General features: G+C 42.5%; 1 long non-coding RNA gene across 1 annotated transcript; it reads right to left on the bottom strand.

Annotated features, from left to right (window-relative positions):
• Nucleotides 1–2,860: 2,860 nt before the first annotated feature.
• Nucleotides 2,861–5,342, bottom strand: LOC134444290 (uncharacterized). The gene is made up of 5 exons (XR_010033911.1): nucleotides 4,982–5,342; nucleotides 3,890–3,959; nucleotides 3,589–3,693; nucleotides 3,061–3,139; nucleotides 2,861–2,956 (listed from the first exon to the last, which is right to left on the bottom strand). It is a non-coding gene; the product is annotated as an uncharacterized LOC134444290 (long non-coding RNA).
• Between the last annotated feature and the right edge of the window lie 6,627 nt (nucleotides 5,343–11,969).

Raw genomic sequence — 11,969 nt, 5'->3', positions numbered from 1 at the left:
CCTGCATCAAATTTTTCTGAATTTGTCCTCTGCGGCAGATGAACCTCCTGATGGCGTTTATACAGGAATCTGTATTGAGAGAATGCGCCACCTCCAGGTGTACTGCGCGACAGGTTAGGCAAGTGAAAAGTGCTCCATATCTTTTAACTAGGCTTCTGCCTTTCTTTACTTCTATTGGCCCAAAATAATCTAGGCCCACATGTGTGAATGGTGGGGAATCAGCTGACACTCTGTCAACAGGAAGATCAGACATTTTCTGCTCACCTGGTCTTTGGCGCTGCTTTTTGCATATCATACAGTCTCTGATGATCTTTCTGGCTGCTGCATTTGCATGAGGAATCCAGTACTGCCGTCGTAGGGTGGAGAGCATATGATTTCTTCCCCTGTCACAGCACGAAAAGGGGGATTTGTGACAATGAACTCGTCCCTAATCGTCCACGGACTTGCCTAACTTTCGTCTGATTTTGAGCGCTTGAGAGAATCAAAACTAACAATTTTGATGACACCTAACTCGCCCGGAAGCGAATCGCGAGCCGCGAACAGGTCTCACAGCAGGGTGTTAATGGCCCAACGATTACCACATGAAAGGCAATGACAGCCAGCCCGGAACGCGGACTAGCCTTGCTCTTATTGGACGAAAAAGACACGTGACTCAAAGTAAAAGAGCTGCGCTATTGGTTAGCAGCTACGACCTTCTATTGGTCACGTTGGATTAATTTATGCAGACCGTATACAGTAGGTCCGTATAATTATGCAAAAATTATTAATAATATACCTAGGTTGATTTTACTTTGTATATTCACATCATTATATTCACATCATTATAGGCTGCACTGTGATGGGGCTTTAGCATGCATGATGTGAATTTATTGATAAAATGAAAATGAATGAAATGAAAATGATTTTTTAAAAAACGCTTTTAATATCACACCAAACAATGTACACACACTTTGACAAGAACCATGCAACTACACACATACCCTGCAAACAATATACTATATATGCAGTGATGTACACAGCACTCAGGTCACAAATGTACAACTAGGAAACATTTCATTGCCGACAAGTTAAGTTTGGGCAGGCTGTCATCATGCTTTAGCGTACGTATCGCACGCTAGTGCATGGTGCGACGCATTTTGAATTCAAAGCGTGCTCCTCAACGCAACGGTAAAGCGCTTTCATGCACTTTTGACTAGTGACGAGGTTTGCGCAGTTTTCCCGGCGTGTCGGCGATTTTGTTTTGTCACAGCGCATTTATGTTACTAAACGCAAATATGCTTTGCTGTGCCCTAACCAAAACCACCCCTAAACCTAACCTGTCAGTGAAGTAATGTTTCTGCTGCTTTACTTTTGCCAACTTCTACCTAAATTATGCCTAAACCAAAACCATCCCTAAACCTAACCTGTCACAGGGCGTTGTGGAGCACGACTTATCTTGAAAATGCGTATTGGACACACGCGATAGTGAGTTCAAATCAGCGTGTCATAGATACGCTTAGCCTATGCATGATGTTTGGGAAGGGCACAATTCATAAAACTCAGAAACATACAATGCTTTTTCAAAAAAGGGTTCTATGTTCCCCGCTGCATCCAAGTAGACTGCTGCCACATTGCTAAGAGCAGGTTGTTGTTACATCTCTGACAGGTTAGGTTTAAGGATAGTTTTAGTCAGGGCACATACAAAAATGGATTTTAGTAAAAGTTGTCAATTCATAGTAAATATGTGGTAAATATGAAAGTAAGAGGAAAAATACTACAGGTACTGCCTTTTAATACAGACTATACAGGTATGTACAACATAAACATTGCTGTTGATTTCATGTTCTTCAGACGCCAATCATGCCAGCAGGGTCTACTGAAGGTCTCTGGTCACTGCGTCCTCGTCATACTGCAACAGGCACTCAGTCTCACTTCTGGGAGCTGTAGAAACAACAAATAAATTAATACTTCACCATGCACCTCATATTGACATAGCAAATATATCAATAAGCAAGTCATATTGAGCCCAACAGGGATAATCTCTTATTTCAGTCTTCTATGGTCTCATGCACTATGTCTCCCTGCCAGGATATGTAGGATGTAAGAAAATAAATCAAAACATAGCAATGCACAGCATTGAGAACTTATCTATAAAGTAGCACAAGTCATATTGCCAATGTAGGCCAGGGGTGGGGAACCTATGTCTTGAGGGCCATTTGCGACCCTTGAGGCCGTTTTATCTGGTCCCCGATATAATTTTAATGTTATTCAGCTTCACATAAAATATGACATATTTTGTAAAGGAACCTTAGAAAATACATTTGCAATACAATTAAGTTATATTCAGGGAAGCTGAAGAAGGTGGTGTTTGTTTAAATGTGGCTGCCTTCAATATAGGTCTAAAGTGAAGGGGAAAATCCTGGTTTGTGTTCATAGTACGGCCCTTGGAGAACTTTTACGGCCCCTCGGGTGAATTTGAATTGGCCCTTCGAATGAGAAACGTTCCCCGACCCTGACGTAGGCTATAGGTTAAGCTTACCCTCTTTCACTCTTCTGTGGTGAGACTGTGCCCATTTTGGGTTGACCTCCACACGCGTCTGTAGCACAGCACACAGGATTGCAGGACACAGCATCCTGCAGGACACTACAAAAAAAAAAAAAGAACCAAGGGGAATGAATAAATTACCTGACCAGTTATTAAACAAATGAAAATTGATGTGCCAGAGCTGTGGTAAAAGTAACCTTGGGTCCAAATCATCTAGGCCTAGGGTGTGTGTGTGTGTGTGTGTGTGTGTGGTAAATCCAGTGTTCACATTATTCAGATATGAGAATTAATTAATTCATTCATTTTAACTGACATTAGTACATACCCATAGTGCCATTTCACCCTGCCAAGACACTGGACCTGGGTCTATTGGAGCTCTCTGCTCAGGGTGTCCTCGTTATACTGCAGCAGGCACTGTTGTTTCTATAGTTCCTAGAAGCGAGACAAATAAATAAATACTTTGCCATGCACCTCATATTGACATAGCAAATATGTCAATAAGCAAGACCTATTGAGCCCAACAGGGATAATCTTACACTATATCAGTTTTCTGTGGTCTCTTGTAAGATTGGCCCATCACCATTCTGCAGGACACTACCGTCTCCCTGCCAGGATCTGTAGGATGTAAGAAAATAAATCAAAACATAGCAATGCACAGCATTGATTACTTATCTATAAAGTAGCACAAGTCATATTGCCAATGTAGGCCAGGGGTGGGGAACCTATGTCTTGAGGGCCGTTTGCGACCCTTGAGGCCGTTTTATCCGGCCCCCCGATATAATTTTAATGCTATTCAGCTTCACATGAAATATGACATATTTTGTAAAGGAATCTTAGAAAATACATTTGCAATACAATTAAGTTATATTCAGGGAACCTGAAGAAGGTGGCGTTTGTTTAAATGTGGCTGCCTTCAATATAGGCCTAAAGTGAAAGGGAAAATCCTGGTTTGTGTTCATAGTACGGCCCTTGGAGGACTTTTACGGCCCCTCGGATGAATTTGAAGCGGCCCTTTGAATGAGAAACGTTCCCCGACCCTGACGTAGGCTATAGGTTAAGCTTACCCTCTTTCACTCTTCTGTGGTGAGACTGTGCCCATTTTGGGTTGACCTCCACACGCGTCTGTAGCAAAGCACACAGGATTGCAGGACACAGCATCCTGCAGGACACTTCAAAAAACAAGGGGAACGAATAAATGACCTGTCCAGTTCTATAAAAAAGAATACCCTGAAAAAGAACACCCTGTTGTTTCTACAGCTCCTAGAAGCGAGACAAATAAATTAAATATTTTGCCATGCACCTCATATTGACATAGCAAATGTATCAATGAGCAAGTCATATTGGCCACAAAGAAGTTAATCTTACATTCTTTCAGTCTTCTATGGCGAGTTAGGCCTTCAGGTGACTCGTCTTCGCCATATTATGAGACAGCAGCCTGTGAAAACATGGTAAATAGAATAACCCATTAACCTTGGGTCCTAATATAATACATGGACATAAACTAGCCTACATTATTTAGACAAGGTCAGTAGACCTCCACGTGAAACAATAAGAAAAAGTGACCATACATAATTTCAATTTCTTGAAGAGGCCATCTACACTTATTTGTGCAACAAGTGCTGTTTTGAGGACCCACACGTTTTAAAGGACAGGTTGCCTACTGTTGCAAATGGCAGGGTATTTCACATTGATTTCGGGGTGGCGTGCTCAACTTGACCACTCTGGTCGATATTGAGCTCGCGCTGATACATTGGGCTCGCGTTACTGAGAGCTGCCGCCAGAACTACTCACGGTTAGCTTTCATAATATAGAACGCAACAAGGAAGAATCGGTCGGTTTGGTGAAAGGGCAAGGTGTTTCAAGGGATGTTAGCTACTCGATACATAGTAGTGACGCTACGACCAAGCTACTAGAGAATGTAATTAAACTAGTCGCTTCGCTACTGCCCAGCACTGAAAACCAACATACCCAGACGGCACACCAGTCTTTCCAACGTCGCCTAGAACTAGATGCATTTTTGCCGCTGTAAAATACATTGGCAAGGCGTCTAAGCGTTAGTTCATCAGCGAAATGCCGGGCAGACGTGAAAAATAAGTAGTGCCCAGTATCTAGTTGATGAGCTAACGCAATAGCATGCTAACGGTAGCCTTTGACTATCTTTTAAAGGCAGGGGAAAGGCAACTGAGAACGAGCAATGTCAAACAATTTACCATCAACAAGTATACTTAACATATTCACTGTTTCACCACAGCATTTTGTCATTACGATGCTCGCAAGTCATCAGAATTTCCTAGCGTACAGCAGCAACTACTGTAGTCACATTGAGGGGACTTGAGCTACCAGCTATGTAAAGCGGCTGTGCCATAACTTAGCAATGGCGGATCTGTGTTCAGAGGAGCTATTCAATCGCTCTTGAGTACTGAAACTTTAAACCACAGTTGAGTAAAATGTACTTACATGTATATGAAGCCCATTTTCCGTTGGTATGTGAGGAACTTTCCCCCCATATCGCCAAGAAACTTGTAAACCACACAGACAACGCGTGGTTCTGTTCAATCAGGAAGGTGCTGTTGACCGCGGCTGATGGCTTCTTTGTGGCTTGTGTGTGGAATTCGCATTGTGCCAATTCGTTTTACTGCCACCTAAAGGCTTGGTGTAGAACTAATTTAACCAGAGACGGTCTATTTTCAACTAACTTGAACAATCCTTGCTTTAGTTCAGAATACCATTTAAAAACCAGAGTGGCCAAGCACATTGATGTTTTTCCTCAAAAGCAGCTGAGGAACCTTTTTAATTCGAAGGGTCACTTCAAAATGTATGTCCAGGAAAGATCATTCAGATGATTCTATTTTGATAGCCTATTCTGTAGATTCATTTAAATGTTTATAGCACAGATCGAATTGTTTGATCAACTTAATTTCTGAGCTTATAGTATCATAATAAAACGTACTGGCAGCAAAGCTGTGGCTAGTAGAAATGTTTAATGCAGGGGTGGGGAACCTTTTTCATTCGAGGGGCCACTTCAAATTCCTACCATGGTCATAAAATCCTCCGGGGGGCGTACTATGAACAGAAATCAGGATTTCCCCATAAAATTAAGGCCTATATAGACACCTTTAGGCCTATATAGACATATAGACATCTTTAAAGGTAGACACCTTTAAAACAGTCCCCACCTTTTCTAGGTCCCCTGAATATAGGCTAACTTAATTGCATTGGAAATGTAATTTCTAAGATTCCTGTGAAGTTGCAAAACATTATAATGATATCAGGGGCCGGATAAAACGGCCTCAAGGGCCCTCGAGACATAGGTTCCCTACCCCTGGTTTAATGGTTAGTGATTCTGAAAAACACCACTGGGCAGCGTGAAAAAACATAGCCTACACACACACAGACACAGACACACACACACATTTTAGTAAAAGGCCAAAAAATGCCCTAGGGCCCCCAACAATCCCGTTGCCTAGGGACCCCAAAATCCTAGAAACAGGCCTGCCGACCCCCCACTCCCTCCCACCCACCTGACCTCACCCCACCCCACCCCACTTGAAATTGACTGGGGCAGCTCCCGACCTGATCACTGGCATTTACATATTAAAGGCTCTTCTAAGAAGGGGATGGGAGGGGGGCATGGGGGAGCCGCAAATACTGTGGCTTGAGGTATGAGGCAATTTAAGGTGCAAAACTCATCCACAAATTCTTCTTTTCATGCAGTGTGTGACCAACTTTATTGTGTACATGTTGAAGAATGAGCTTTGAGACATGACTTTCCTTTGGCATTATTGCAGGGTGTTTTGTTTCCACAGGTAAAGCGGACCTGCTCAGCCTACCACCAACTCTCAGCACATCATCAGTGACAATGGGATCCAGATCGCACAGTCGACTGGATTGCTTCACACCACCAGATTTCAGTGCAGCCAATTCACTGGAGTAGTGTTTCTTTTGCACAAAGCGCACTATCGCCTCCTCTGCTAAGAGCAGGTCATCGACTGTGAGTGGTAAGTATTTTGTTTTCTTTTCCTGTTTAACAGAAGTTTGATTTCCACTTTGTGCATTTTCTTTTATCTTTAGCCTTAGCTTTTCTTTCAGTTTCAAAATCCATGCTACAGCTCTCTTGAGCCTTGTCCAACTGGAGAAGTGCAGCAGCAGCTTAGTGGTGTGACATACCTCTTCGGCCTGCGCTGCAAAGGTAAGGACCTCCTCTCTCACTTCTGGGTCAGCAACCAGATGCAGCGATGCTTCGTCCACGCTTGCAGGCCACTCACACTCGGCCTTTCCGAGAAAGTCGGGACCAGCGATCCAGGTTGAGGACTTCAGGAAGGCGCCAACTTTCATGCCTCGCGAAGCTTCATCTGCAGGATTCATCTTAGAGCCAACATGTCTCCACTGACAGACATTAGACAGTGATCCTATGATGATAACTCTATTGGCTACATAGGTCTTAAAGCGAGTGGTGGTGTTTGCAATGTATTTTAGGACAGTCATGCTTTCGAACCAAAAGACTGACTCACTGAGGTTGAGCTCCAGCTGTTTTGACAGCATCTTGTCCATGCGCACGGCAACGACTGCGGCAGCCAATTCCAGGCGAGGTATGGTGACGTGCTTGAGTGGCGCCACCCTTGCTTTGCCTATAACAAAAGCAACACACACTTCCTTCTCGCTGTTAGTTAGCCGTAAGTATGATACAGCACCAAATCCAACTTCTCTGGCATCACAAAAGTGATGCAGCTGTGCCATTTCTATATTTCCAAATTCACTGGGTGTGAAACATCTTCTGACACTGAATGAGTGCAACGGAATCAAATCATCCACCCACCTTTGCCATGCTTTTGCCCTCTTAGACAGGTCATCAGCTGGGAAAATTAGGCCTTTCGTCCTACCGCACTTTTCTCTGTGGATTACTGACCAGAAGCCCTATTGGAAGAAATCAAAACATGGGGCCACGTCAATTTTTGCTCAGAATTCAATATGGCCGCCATTTTCCAAAATGACTTGTTTTCATGCATTATTACATTGTACTATAAGGTGATATTCATGAACGATGAACTACTTTCAGCACTATTCTGTCCTATTTCCTTACATACATGTTTACAAAGGTTGACTAAACTAAAAGAAATGAAAATAAAGTTGGCCACCTTGCAATATCCAAAGGAAAGTGCTGAAAATAATGATTGAAATGCACATACACATGCACATACTATGGCTGCGAAAATTAGGCCTATTGTCCTGTCAGGGTTTTCACAGTGGATTACAGACCAGAAGGCCTATTGAAAAAGATGAAAACTTGGGGCCATCTAGGTGCTCCAAAATTCAAAATGTTCTCTGTTTTTCAGAATGGCAGACTTTCACACATTTTCTCAATACTGTAAGGCCATAATTATCAATAAAGATGACCTATTTTTCAGTTAAATTGTCTCCTTACAGATGTGAGTATAAAGGTTGTCTAGAAAAAGACATGAATACAGTGAGTCCAATATGTATTTGATCCCTTACTGATTTTGTTGGTTTGCCTACTAACAAAGACATGATCAGTCAATAAATGTTATGATAATATGTATTCTAATATGGAGAGACAGAATATCAAAAAGAAAATCGAGAAATTAACTGAAGAGAATATATATTAATTTATTTCCATTTCATCGAGCAAAATAAGTATTTGATCCCCTGCCAACTGATTACAGTTCCGGGGCTACAGACCAGATGGGCACTTCCTATCAACTTGTCATCTGAATTAAAGACACCTGTACATACTAGCATGCATAAAAGACACATTGAATCAGCAGAATCAGTCCATAGTATGAGTGAATCAGTCACACTCCAACCTCACCAGCATGGGAAAGACCAAAGAGTGGTCAAATGAGATCAGGGACACGATTTTAGACCTGAACAAAGATCAAATGGGCTGCAAAGCCACAAGAAAGAGACTGGGTATTAATGACCCAGTTGTTGATGCATTTCTTCCAAAATGTGAGGAATACAAAATGACTATCCATCAGCCTGTCTGGGGTTCTATACAAGATTTGACCTTTTGTAGGGATTTGATAATCATGAGAACAGAAAGAAATCACCCTAGAGCTATACGGTATGAACTAGGCAATGATATCAAAGCTACTGACCAAAATCACTGAGAAAACTACTGGTAGCACTTAATGCCACAGAGGTTTAAATTCCTGTAGTGCACACATGGTACCTTTACTTCAGAAGGAACCTGTGCAGTCTCACTTGAGGTTTGCCAACGGACATCAGACTGATTTAAGGAGGTGCTGTAGTCAGATGAAACCAAAATAAAGATGTTTGGCATTATCACAATTCAATGTGTTTTGAAAAAGAGTACTACTGTCTATGATCCCAAAAACACCCTCCTCACCATCATGCATGAAAGTGGTATCATTATGGTTTGAGGGTGTGTGTGTGGCCAAGGCACAGGACAACTTCACATCGTCAACGAATGGATGGAGGGAGACATGTAATTAGGGTGGCCATCGGTCTGTTTTTACGACCTGTTTGCGACGTCCGTGTGTCCCTCTCTTTGACTTTCCTCTCCTACTTGCCTTATGCTTACTGGCCTCGAGATGCGAGGCAACGTCATTAACACAAACTAGACTGACAGTCGCTCGTGTTTCCGATATCTGCGGTCGCCATGTTACTCCAGTTACTCCAGACTTTGAACAAAAAAATGACTATTGCTTTAGCCTAATGTCGGGGAAATCTGCACGCGATTTGTGTTATTCGCGGTCCATAGTCTACGTGAAATAACTTGCTTTGACTGAGTGTATGTAATGTGCAATCCTGAGTGCAAACGTCCTTCCCTCCACCACTACACTGAAGGGTGGGCCATTTTTGGATCTCCCAACATGACAATAATATACAACATACAGTCAAAGCAACGAAGGAGTGGCTCAATAAGAAGCATATTAAAGTCGTGAAGTGGCCTAGACAGTCTCCAAATATTAACCCTATAGTAATTCTATGGAGAGAACTGAACCTCCCATTTGCCAAGCTACAGCCACAAACTATTAATGTTTTAGAGATAATGTGCAAAGAAAAATGGGCAAAAATATTTTCTACTATATGCACAAACATTGTCATCAACTAAAAGAAGCATCTGACCTCAGTGCTAGACAACTAGGGCTTTGCCACAAAGCACTTTATCTTCTTTAGCTGGAGGGGTCAAATACGTATTTGCCTAAATTAAATACAAATAAATTAAAATATATTATTTTAAGTTATTTTCTGGAATTTATTTTTGATATTCTGTCTCTCCATGTTTGAATACATATTATCATAAATTTATAGACTGATCATGTCTTTATTAGTGGGCAAACCGGCAAAATCAGAAAGGGATCAAATACATATTGGACTCACTGTATATGTACAGGGGTGGGGCAAAATAACTGAGACACCTGTCATTTTAGTGTCATTTAGTTCCTCTTGCATCCACAGTTAATCCTGTTGGATGTGGTTCATCCTTATTGGTGGTATGCAGACATTACCTTGGATACTGTGGCTCCGAGACTTGCTGTATCGGTCAAAGATGCAAAGATACTGTGGCTCCGAGACTTGCTGTCTCGGTCAAAGATGCAAAGATACTGTGGCTCCGAGACTTGCTGTCTCGGTCAAAGATGCAACAGTTACACAGAATTTCTCCTTTTTGAACTCTGACATGTCACCCATAATGTTGTGTGCATTGCAAAATTTTGAGCAAAACTGTGCTCATTGAACCTTCACACTTCACTTTACTGGTGCAATGTGCCATTAATGAAGATTGACCAACAGGCTGGTCCACTTGAGCCATTAAACTTCCAACACACAAAAATGATAGGTCTCAGTCAGGGCCGCTGACAGGTTTGGCTGGGCCCGGGACAAAAAAAATTCAATGGGCCCCCCTTCCTCCTACCCCAACACAACCCCCCCCCCCCCCCCCCCCCCCCCCCCCCACCCAAACCAAAAAACAAAAAAAAACAACCACCAAACGACCATTTTTTTCAAGAGAGACCAGGTGGCCAGACTACACTTTCGGCCTGAAAGCGCACCACTCTCACGTGATATGCTATTGCTATATATTATTAGGCCTACCCATTATAAAAGAAATGACATTGGTATCAAAGTAGCCTCACAAATCAATGACGCATACAATAATTCCATAGTAAATGATCTATCCATCCAATTATCCATGCATTTTGCCAACATTTATTTAGAAATTAAACAAAATAAATAGGATTCACATCATTAATAACACAAGTGTACGTGTAATTTACTTTAGCAATTTGAGGACTTGCACATCAAAACGTGCCTGACCCATTTACTCTCAATGGGCTGACCGAATCAGCTCTAGTTTGCTAAACTGACTTCAAGTGGCGTGTGATGACAGTGAACAAGTGAGCAGCACACCAAAGACGTCAGTCTTCCCACACCAGGAATAGCCAAACACAGGAACAAGTCAAGTTGCAGAAATGTATATGCAAAACGGATGTACACTGTTTCTCCCCACAAAGTTAACAGGTTGATAAAGTGTTAGCATTTGCGCTAAGCGGGATTTATACGCGCTAAGCGAAATAGCGTTGCATAATAGCGCAGTTTTAAAAGTTCTCCCTTGCCCTCTCCTTGCGCGCGACGCAACTTATCATCATGCCATGATTGGGGCTAATGTGCATATTCCTAGCTAAGGTCACAGATGGTCAGATTTGAAACACAATTTTACTAAGCTGTGGTTATAAAATGATGCGACTCTGTGACTGGTCATATTTTAAACATGAATGCTGCAGTGCAGGGCGTGTCTGTTTATGAAGGGAAACTTTTGCTTTGTTAGTGTCCTCTGCTATTGTTAGTACCTGCATCATCTGAAGAACTTTTTACTGAAATCCTGGGGCTTCTGGTGTCTTCATCTATTTTTCTCCTATCCTTCATTTTCTGCCCTCCTGGTTTGAACGACTGCTTCTTCAGACACCTTGGCAAATTGGCACGAGCCGCGTTAAGTTGAAGCCGTTTTTTTCTTTCTCGTAATGACCGACCAAACCATTTGTGCACTGGGGGTGGGGGAGGTGGGGTTCTTGATCCTTTTTAAGGGCAGGAAAGGCAAAATATCTGCATCATTTATTTAATGTAAATATAGCGCAATCTCCCTCTCTCAAAAACCATCTTATTTTTGAAATTAACAAGAACCATTAACCACAAACTTAATGAGGGCCCAGTTCTGGGCCCCCCTATCCCAGGGCCCGGGACAAAAAGCCCTTTTGTCCCCCCCTGTCGGCGGGCCTGTCTCAATTATTTTGTCCACCCCCTGTATCTTGCCACTTTGAAATATCCAAAGGAATGGTGTCAAATCATTGAATCTCACAAACACAGTGGACTGCTGAAAAAAAGGCATATTGTCCTGCCAAACTGTGTGTGTGCGTGCGTGCGTGCGTGCGTGCGTGCGTGCGTGCGTGCGCGCGCGCTTGTGTTT

Source organism: Engraulis encrasicolus, unplaced genomic scaffold (assembly GCF_034702125.1).
Source record: "Engraulis encrasicolus isolate BLACKSEA-1 unplaced genomic scaffold, IST_EnEncr_1.0 scaffold_49_np1212, whole genome shotgun sequence".
In the NCBI taxonomy this organism is placed as follows: Eukaryota; Metazoa; Chordata; class Actinopteri; order Clupeiformes; family Engraulidae; genus Engraulis; species Engraulis encrasicolus.
This window is presented reverse-complemented; position numbering and strand designations above follow the sequence as displayed.